Source organism: Pan paniscus, chromosome 23 (genome assembly GCF_029289425.2).
Source record: "Pan paniscus chromosome 23, NHGRI_mPanPan1-v2.0_pri, whole genome shotgun sequence".
Taxonomy (NCBI): domain Eukaryota; kingdom Metazoa; phylum Chordata; class Mammalia; order Primates; family Hominidae; genus Pan; species Pan paniscus.
The window spans coordinates 7,816,398-7,826,342 of NC_085927.1; the positions used below are offsets into that span (position 1 = coordinate 7,816,398).

Here is a 9,945-nt window from a genome sequence, read left to right on the forward strand (position 1 = left end):
CAAAGTGCTGGGATTACAGATGTGAGCTATTATGCCCAGCCTACTTTCTGAGTCTTAAAAGATGAAAATAAATTTTTCAGAATAGCAGGGGAAAACATTTGTGATGTAAAAAATCGGGTGCACACTAATTGAGGTATAAAGAACAATAATTTTGCAAATTATTAGTAACTGCCAACTCAATTAGTGTCTTGTTAAAAAGATAGTGTTACAAAGTATAGTAAAGCATTACATTGTATATTTTGACTGTATTTCAAATTTCTGTTTTGTTTCCAACAGTTTTGTTGACTTATGTTGGGTGGAACAATTTGTGAGTGACCCTGAGATTTTGCATGGCTTGAATCTGGTGATATCTGGTGTCTCCCCAAGTGGTTTGTTGAAGTTTTGGATAATTAGAAGTATTTCTTACAGAAGTAAATATTTCAGTAAACATTGTTTCATTCAAACTCTCAAAATATAAAATACAAAGAAATGTTATTCTCTATTTATTTTTATAAAGATTATAGTCTTTATCTAACTCTTCTTAGTTCATTTGAACTAAATCAATGAATTTGTCAACAGAACAAACCTTACCAGTGGCTTTAGAGGAAGAGCAAGAAAAGTGTGAAAGAAGTGAAAAGAAGCAATCACAGGTATATGAAAATTTAAGTTCTTGTTTAATATTAGGGGTTTTTTTTTTGCTTTACTAACAAAGCATAGTCCAAATGACATGACCTTTCAGACTATACCTTTAGAATCCAATAGATCATAATTTTATATTTAATTTTTAAAACATCTTAACCAGTTATGAAACTTAAGATATTCTTACTATCTCTAGTAACTATTAGTTATTCTAGTAATTCTTAGTATCTCTAGTAACTCATAGCTGTCTTTACCCTTGGAATTGAGGCAAGAAATTTTCAGAATTATCTTGCTGTTTTATTTATATAACCTTACTCATAATACACAAGGTAACATGAAGTATTGGGTCATATTACTGAGGAATAGAAATTATGAACAGTTTAACAACAATGGCCACTGAGTTAAAGTAGTATTAAAGGAGTCATCATTGCCAGTGCTTCAAATGTTGCAGTTTTATATTTCTGGTCACCAGTGCCGAGGTTAAAGATTTATTCTGTTTTGTGGTCACCAGTTGACTTCTGTGTCTGTGTTCAGGGAGTGAATGGGGTCATAAAAGTCAATGCAGTTGCCTATTACGAGAATCCTACCTTGCAGAATGGGACCTTTGGTGTCAGGGTGTGAACAATAACTTTATTTCAACATAAATACATAGTAAACATTACTAAAATTTAAAAAATCCAAACCCTATCACTACCGGAACTTAAAATATATTAGAAGTGGATATAAGCAGAAATTCTATCTAGATACATAACACTATCGTAGTATATCATTTGAATTAGAATTTAAAATTTTGCTTCTCTTTCTTATTGGTGTTCAGTTTAGCTCTTAATAATTTAGTGTTTGCCTAGTGCTCTAGTGAATCTTCAGAAATAAACATGCACTGTAAGGGCTCACTCTTTCTGGTATGCTTAGGTAAAGTCTTCGTAAGAGAGGAAGCTTTTATAATACTACCTATCATCTTTGAATTCATTTCTGGTAGATTTTACACAAATGCATTAAGTTTAGTCCAAACAGACACTGAGAGTTCAGCTTGCTGGTTCATGTTTCTGTCCTATGTTAAGCCAAGGCAAATTATTTTTCACTTTTTAGTTACAATCCCATAATTTAAGAGTAGCAACACATAGATTAAGTTTCACAGTTAAATTTTAACTATTTTCTAATATTTCTTTGTTTATACTTGATTAAAGCTAATTTTAAAACATACACTCTGACAGAAAAGACATCTGAGAAACAAAATAAGCAAATTTGTTTTCCATTTTGCACCTGCCCCCCCCCCAAAAAGTCTCAAGAACCAGAACTGGGTAAGAACAGTGATAAAGGGACTCAATCTATATATTCATGACTTTCTTTAAAATTCATTACAAACAAGTTCAAGCTGAATATTGGTAAAAGTTCTGAAAACTCCAAAATTACTGCTTGCCCCGAGGAAGAGCTCCTACATGGTAACTCTAAAGAGGGATGAACAAAAAAGGAGTGCCCTCTAGTCTGATGAATCATGTCCCTGATTGTGAGGAGAAAAATGTATCTGGAGGGTCTAGCTCTGTGGCAGTCCAGGCAGCGCCTGAACAGAGGAAGCCCATGTCAAATGTCTTTTTATTCCATTCACACTCCAGGTCCCTGAAATACACTTACTAGTCATCTTCTAAGCTTCATTTAAATTAAAATAAATCAGACTATAAAAATGATAACAAACCAGACACACAGCTTGTTTCTAACACAGATGATGAAAATTTTTGTTATGATATAGAAACTGAAAAAGTAAGGAACGCAGTAATTATGATTGAAATGAAAGATGATTAAGAGTTTGACATGCAAAAGGAAAAATATATAAACCCAAATACCACTAATTGGAAATTAGACATTAGGCATTGGTCTCAGTCTAGAGATCCAGAAAGTCTTTTTGATTTGTGGTTTACCCACCCCAAAGAAATGAAGCGTATGATTCAGATAGAAAGTCACAGTATTTCTGCTCCTACAGATACTTATAAAAACAGAAAACCAACACAGTGCTTATTCCAGAAGCCGCTGTATGACAATCCCAGTGTTAATAACTACAAAAGTATGAATCTTGAATTATAAAATGCGGGTTATTCTTTGCCACATAGTGAGAGAACATCAAAAATATAGCTAGAAGACTTACAGCAAGATATTCCAAGGTCACTAACATAGCACATGTATACATATGTAACAAACCTGCACATTGTGCACATGTACCAAAACTTAAAGTATAATAATAGTAAAAAGAATGAGGTAGGCATGTTACAAGTAGAGTTCCTGGCTTTGGAGAAAGAGAAAGTCCAACTTCAAAAAGACGGAGGTTCACTTGCTGCTTCTTTTTTCTCTTTATCAATTATTTGATTTAGTCAAATTTTCTATTCAAGAAAATCTCATGTGTACAGTTACAGCGGGGTTTTCTAAATGTGTAATTATGTGTCAAAGTAGATTAGTCCTGCTATCTAAACAACGGTTCTGGAGAATGTTCTCATAATGTTTCTTCATTAATCAACCTAAGTCTCACTCTCAGTCTTCCAAGTGGCATATGAGCTGGGAAACTAATTCAGCCATATACCATGTGACCTTCTGAACCAGATCAACATAAAGAAATTGCTAAAGAAATAAGCTTTAGATTCTAGATTCTTTTTTCTGTATTCATTTAGGGATGAATTACATTTATTTAATGATAGAATGGGAATACAATGGGAGGGAAGCAATGACTGAGATGAGCCACAAAAACACGTCTAGCCTTGAGAGTTGCAATGAATATTCCCAGCCAAATGAGTCTGTTTAATGTGTTTTCATGCACGCCAGTTTATCTGCTTAGCTCAAACTGTTTGAATGTATAGTTCCATCATGCTTATTTCCAATATTTTGAAAACAAATATATACTTCCACATATTTTAAAAAATCACCACTCCAATATTTCTGTTGAATCAGACCTTACATTATGTTGTTTAATAAAGTATGTTAAGTTTTGGCATGTATGATTTTTATCATGTAAGAAAGAAGCATAATTTCTTGGCTAAAAATTTAGCCTTTGACTCTTTAGTAGAAAGTTGAGTTCTGTACATGGTGTTCTAAAGATAGACAAAAATCGAGAGATTTTCTTCTTTCAAAGTAAAAGCAGATGAGGCCTTTTCCCACCCTCTGAGGTGTTAAATTGCTTTGCTCAAGTTAGACTTTTAATATATCTGACTAATTTGATAAATTTATCTGGTAATTTATGTAATTCAGCAATATGGAATTGTATCACGCTATTTGGTGCCGTGAAATGCTGGGGAATGCCACCTCAAGAGCTCTGGATGAAACATTTCATATGTCTTGGTTGGTTTGACTCCCATTTTCAGTAGATAATGGGGCTAAAGTAGATAACAGTACTGTATGTTTTCTACCTATAAATGTTTGTGGTAATTGAATGTGAAATCTGGGAAGCATCTCGTTTTCCAGAATTCTGCACTAGAAACTCAGCAGTTTCACTCTGCTTCTTGTGTTGTGGCAAACATTGGTTCCCATAGTTCACGGAGAACTTTCACTTTTTTGATATCCCAGGATCCAAAAAAAAAAAAAAAAAAAAGAGATAAAAGGCAGTGGGGAAAAGAATAGCTCAGTGCAGAAAAGGGATAACTTCTTTACTCTTCCTGAAGGCCTACAAGGTCACATCCTCTTAATCTGGCTATTTCATGTAAAATCCAGGTGGCAATGACAGAACATATATGTCATGCCTGTGTCTTTTTATTTCTCTGTTTCTGCCAGTCAGATAGCATAAACGTTTATATCAGATAGCAAAGAGTGGATGCGAATAAAAGCACAAAATGGAGAAGAGTCCTTTTTGAAATTTTGGAAAATTATTCCATTCACTCAAACAGAAATGAGCAGACTTGACAAAAATTTCAATGATAAAATGATAAGTATCTTATAATTATTATGTATAATGATAAAATTAAAGTAAGCACAAAATACTTTTATCATTAAAATGGTGATAGTTAACCTGAATCAAGTGAAAAAATCAGGGAAAAAGTTTTTTTATTGAATAAAATAATAATTATTATTCATATTACTTTTATTAAAGGTCAAAGAAGGAAATAATACAAACAAAAGTGAAAAACTACAACTATCAGAAAATGTATGTCATAGTACGTCTTCTGCTGCTGTTGACAGATTAACCAAAAAGAGAAAGGTTGGGAAAACGTATCCTCAGCAATTTCCCAAGAAACTGAAGGAAGAGCATGATAAGTAAGTAAGCCTATAGCAGTGTGTTTTTGTTTGTTTTTTTATTTGTTTTTTTTTTTTTTTTCTGAGATGGAGTTTCTCTCTTGTTGCCCAAGCCGGAGTGCAATGGTGTGTTCTCACCTCACTGCAACCTATGCATACTGGGTTCAAGTGATTCTCCTGACTCAGCCTCCCTAGTAGCTGAGATTACAGACATGTGCCACCCTGCCCAACTAATTTTTTGTATTTTTAGTAGAAATGAGGTTTCACCATGTTATCCAGGCTTGTCTCGAACTCCTGACCTCAGGTGTTCTGCCCACCTCGGCCTCCCAAAGTGCTGGGTTTACAGGAGTGAGCCACCGTGCCTGGCCACCTATAGCAGCATTTCTCAGCAGATAATTGTCATTGTGCTATAAACTAATTCAAAATTGGACTAATGTTCCTTATGATTAACAAGTTTTATAGTTTTACCAGGGATATTTAGCCCTGCCTGGTAATCAGAAAAATGCAAATTAACATAAAATAAGATATATTTTGTAAAGTCATGCTGATATTGAAAAAGTAATTACTACCATTGAAAATGTGAGGAAAAAGGCATTCTCATACACTGTTGGTATATGAAATTGGTAAATTATTTCTGAAGGGTAACTTAGTGCTGTGTATCAAAATTTCAAATAACCTGACATCCCTTTAACTCAACAACTCCACTTCTGGGACTAGATTTCACAGGAAAACATAACTTGTGTAAACATACACATACTTATTAAGGGCATTAATTATATATTACACATAATGAACAACAGCTTAATAAATATATAAAATATATGTAATAAGAAGGTGAATTGGAAGTATTAAGAAAGAATTATAAAAAGTGTGGGGTAACAGATGTTAGACTCTTTAGCCTAGTTTTAGATGACAATCATCTGCAGATATAGTTTGTGTGAGAGACATCTTACTCTGTAAATCATTTGGAGAGACACCTACAATATTTCATAGAGATGAAAATTTATTTCTAGTGAACTTATACGCTTGTCAATAAATAGTAACTTAAAAAATTTAGTTGATTGTAAATGATCTTTTCTAATCGGGGAGTAATTATGACTGTGTGATTTGAAAAGGTAATTTTGAACTTCTAACTATACTGAATTATTTCCAGTATCCTTTTTTATAATACATACTAGAGTGACTAGTAACAAAAACTTTAGCAGAATATTCTTTCCTTACTACTTTTCAAGTATATGCATTAGTTTGAAGATGTTGAAGTGAGAAATTAAATATCTGAGAACTACAAAGGATAAATAATCCAGAACATAGAAATTTTATTAGGATGATAAAGAGCATCTGCAGAGGTAGATCACAGGATGATCTCTTTGTTTTTTAACAAAATGAATTTTAAGATAAATGTCTTTATCTGCAGATGCATCTTAAGACAAGAAAGTGAAGAAAAAACAAATGTTAATATGCTGTACAAAAAAATAGAGAAGAATTAGAAAGGAAAGAGAAACAATATAAGAAAGAAGTTGAAGCAAAACAACTTGAACCAACTGTTCAATCACTAGAGATGAAACTGAAGACTACAAGAAATACTCCAAATCAGATAAATCAATCTTTGGTAAAAATTCTATATTTTAAACTTTATTTTATCAATGTTACTTATAATATCCTCTTGATGTAATATATAATATTTTGGTATAAAACAAACCAGAAATGTTATCTCATTTTCAAAAAATGAATGATGACACTTACAGGTACAATTATTAATATTTATTATAAATCTTGGCATCCACATAGGATATTATTTTATTACAAAGAGCTTTTGAAAACAATAATATGCCATAATATATACTTAGTGATAACCTATTGATAAAGATTTTTTTCCCAGTAAAATTGTTCCTTGTACTTCCCGCTATTTCATATTGATTACTGTACCTAATACTATAAAGAGGAAACAAATTATTGCAATCACAAATAATCTCATGATATTCTAAGAAGAGCTCTATAAATTTTATCTTATTTACCATTGGTGTTTTGAAATAAAAGTTTTCTTTCGTATTGATACATTTACACCACAGAAGTAACTGTGATCTGTCAGAGAACTAGAAGTAGAGTCAGAAGTCCTGGGGAAAATCCTGTAGCTTGCTTATATTTTTAACATTTCTTTTTCAAAATTGTGGTAACTAGATGAGTTCATCAATGAATGTATATAGGAGTGACTCGTATAATGTCTAGATTTATGATTTAGTAAATGTAATTCTTACAACTGACTATAAAAGTGTTAAAAGAGTCAAATTGAAATAGAATGTTATCAGTGAAACAGAACTGTAGTAACTCTGGGAAATTTTATCTGTCCAAGTACGTGTGAAGTAAGGTTCTTACTATAGGGTGGTGTATGGGTTAGATATCAAAGTGTAAATGCAATTTTTTGATATATTTTAATTTAGTCAAATTTGTTAATGCTTTAATTTATGCTTTTGAGTTTGTTGTAATTCAGGGAAAGGCTTTTCCAATTCTGAAATTCTTAAAAATTCTCTGGTGTGCATGTGTGTGTGTGTGTGTGTTTACTTTTATAAATTCATTGACTTTAAATAAATTTCTGAACTTTTTGGAACTTATGCTCTATAAGGTTCAAAGTTTTGCTTCAACTTTTCCTCCAGTTGGATATCCACTTACAGTAACCTTTTTAGTATATGGATGTGCAGGTTATTCTTTAACTTCAGAGGTAATCATGATATGTTATTTTATTGAGTACTAGCTAAAACTTTCTTTTGTTTTATTTAGGATTTTCATAATCACGAAGAAATGAAAGATCTGATGGATGAAAATTGCATTTTGAAGACAGATATTGCTATACTCAGACAGGAAATATGCACAATGAAAAATGACAACCTGGAAAAAGAAAATAAATATCTTAAGGACGTTAAAATTGTTAAAAAACAAATGCTGCCCTTGAAAAGTATATAAAACTCAATGAGGAATTGATAACAAAAACAGCATTCCGGTATCAACTAGAGCTTAATGATCTCAAAGCTGAGAATACGAGGCTCAATTCCGAACTGTTGAAGGAAGAAGAAAGCAACAAAAGACTGGAAGCTGAAATTGAATCATCAGTCTAGACTGACTGCTGCTATAAGTAAACACAGTGAAAGTGTGAAAACAGAAAGAAACCTAAAACTTGCATTAGAGTGAACACAAGATGTTTCCGTACAAGTAAAAATGAGTTCTGATATTTCCGAAGAAGAAGATAAGAATGAGTTTCTTACTGAACAACTTTCTAAAACGCAAATTAAATTCAATACCTTAAAAGATAAGTTCCGTAAGAAAAGAGATACTCTCAGAAAAAAGTCATTGGCTTTAGAAACTCTCCAAACGACCTAAGCCAAACACAGCAGCAAATAAAGGAAATGAAAGAGACATATGAAAATGCAGAAGCTAAAGTGAATAATTCCACTGGAAAGTGGAGCTGTGTAGAAGAGAGGATATGTCAACTCCAACATGAAAATCCGTGCATTGAACAGCAACTAGATGATGTTCATCAGAAAGAGGATCATAAAGAGATAGTAACTAATAGCCAAAGAGGCTTTACTGAGAGTGGAAAGAAAGACCTCATGCTAGAAGAGAAAAATAAGAAGGCAATGAATGAATGTGATCATTTAAAAGAAAGTCTCTTTCAATATGAGAGAGAGAAAGCAGAAAGAGTAGTAAGTATCAAGGAAGATAAATATTTTCAAACTTTTAGAAAGAAAATTTAAACATTTGGTTCTGGATACATGTTGAACTTAGTTGAATATAAAAGTCAATGGATAAAAAGTGTGTTTACCATACTGTATAATTCCATTTACATGAAGCATCCAGAAAAGATAAACGTATAGGGAAAAAAAGTAGACTAATGTTTGCAAAGGGCTGGGGCTGAAAGCTGGTAGTTACTGCTAATGGGCGTGAGGGATCTTGCAGTGATGGAAATGCTGTAAAGTTGGATTGTAGAGATGGCTGCACAACTCAGTAAATGGACTAAAAAATCTTTTAACTTTAAGTTAAAACAGATACATTCTATAGTATGTAAATTATATTTCAACAAAGCTGTTTTAATAAAAAAAAAAAGGAAAACCGTGTTTACTATACCAGCTTAGAAACGTGCGTCATTTCTAGGAAATAAAAGGTAGAGGTGAGAGATGATTTACTTTGAGAAAAGACATTGTGTCACCTATGAAATTTTATTAGGCACAGAGTCATATTTTAAGGTAGATAGTTCTGTACTGCTGAAATAATAATTTTAATGACTTTATGTTGCCACATGTTAAGACCATAATGTAAGTATAAATGGAAATGTTTACACCTGAAATGAGTATTTTCAAATTAAAATTTAATTGATTTTGACACTTAATTCTAGATTTCCCAGATGAACTGAAGTGTATTGCTGTGTCTTGTAATACCTTGCTTTAAGTAGCTTTTTATGTATTTTAGTTGGTATATCTTTGTTATTAATCATATTAATTTAACAAATCTGAAAATATGTCAAATTACATATTTTTATGACTATGTAATGTTTTAAAGGCACCTACTTGTTATAAAATCATAATTTAGGATACATGTAATATTTAGCAAAACTATATTTGGTTTAGTCTTCCCACTGGTATTTATAGTTTACTTTGAATATTTATATTAATAATTAGCTCCTAATTTTTATTTCAAGGCTCAATGACTATCATTGGAATATAATTTTTTTCAGTACAAAGATACTTGTAGCTGCCTGTGATTTATGAGTAAGGCATTAGATCTCTATTTTCAGGCTGAGGGGTGGCAGGCTTCACGTACAGTGGGAATGGAGTAATTACAGGAGGGAGTTGTAGGAGCTTTGAAGTCAGAGAGGGAGGTAGAGACCTGTTTACCTAGGACCTCAAAGGCCTTTGGAATTTTACTTTTATTCTGAGATAGGAATCTGCTGGAAGGATTTGAACAGGTGATTGAATATGTCAGGAACTTTGAGGTTGAGTTGAGCTTCTAAGATGATTGAATGGTGGGATGAATCTGTTATGTAAGTAAGAGAATACCAACTTGGCAGGAAGAGAACATATTGTGCATCCCTCACTGAATTCAGTAATAAATTCAAATGTGTACATGTGA

General features: G+C 32.3%; 1 pseudogene; it reads left to right on the plus strand.

The window, feature by feature from the left end:
* The first annotated feature begins 542 nt into the window (after positions 1 to 542).
* Positions 543 to 8,950, plus strand: LOC134728407 (putative ankyrin repeat domain-containing protein 20A2; annotated as a pseudogene).
* The last annotated feature ends 995 nt before the right edge of the window (positions 8,951 to 9,945 follow it).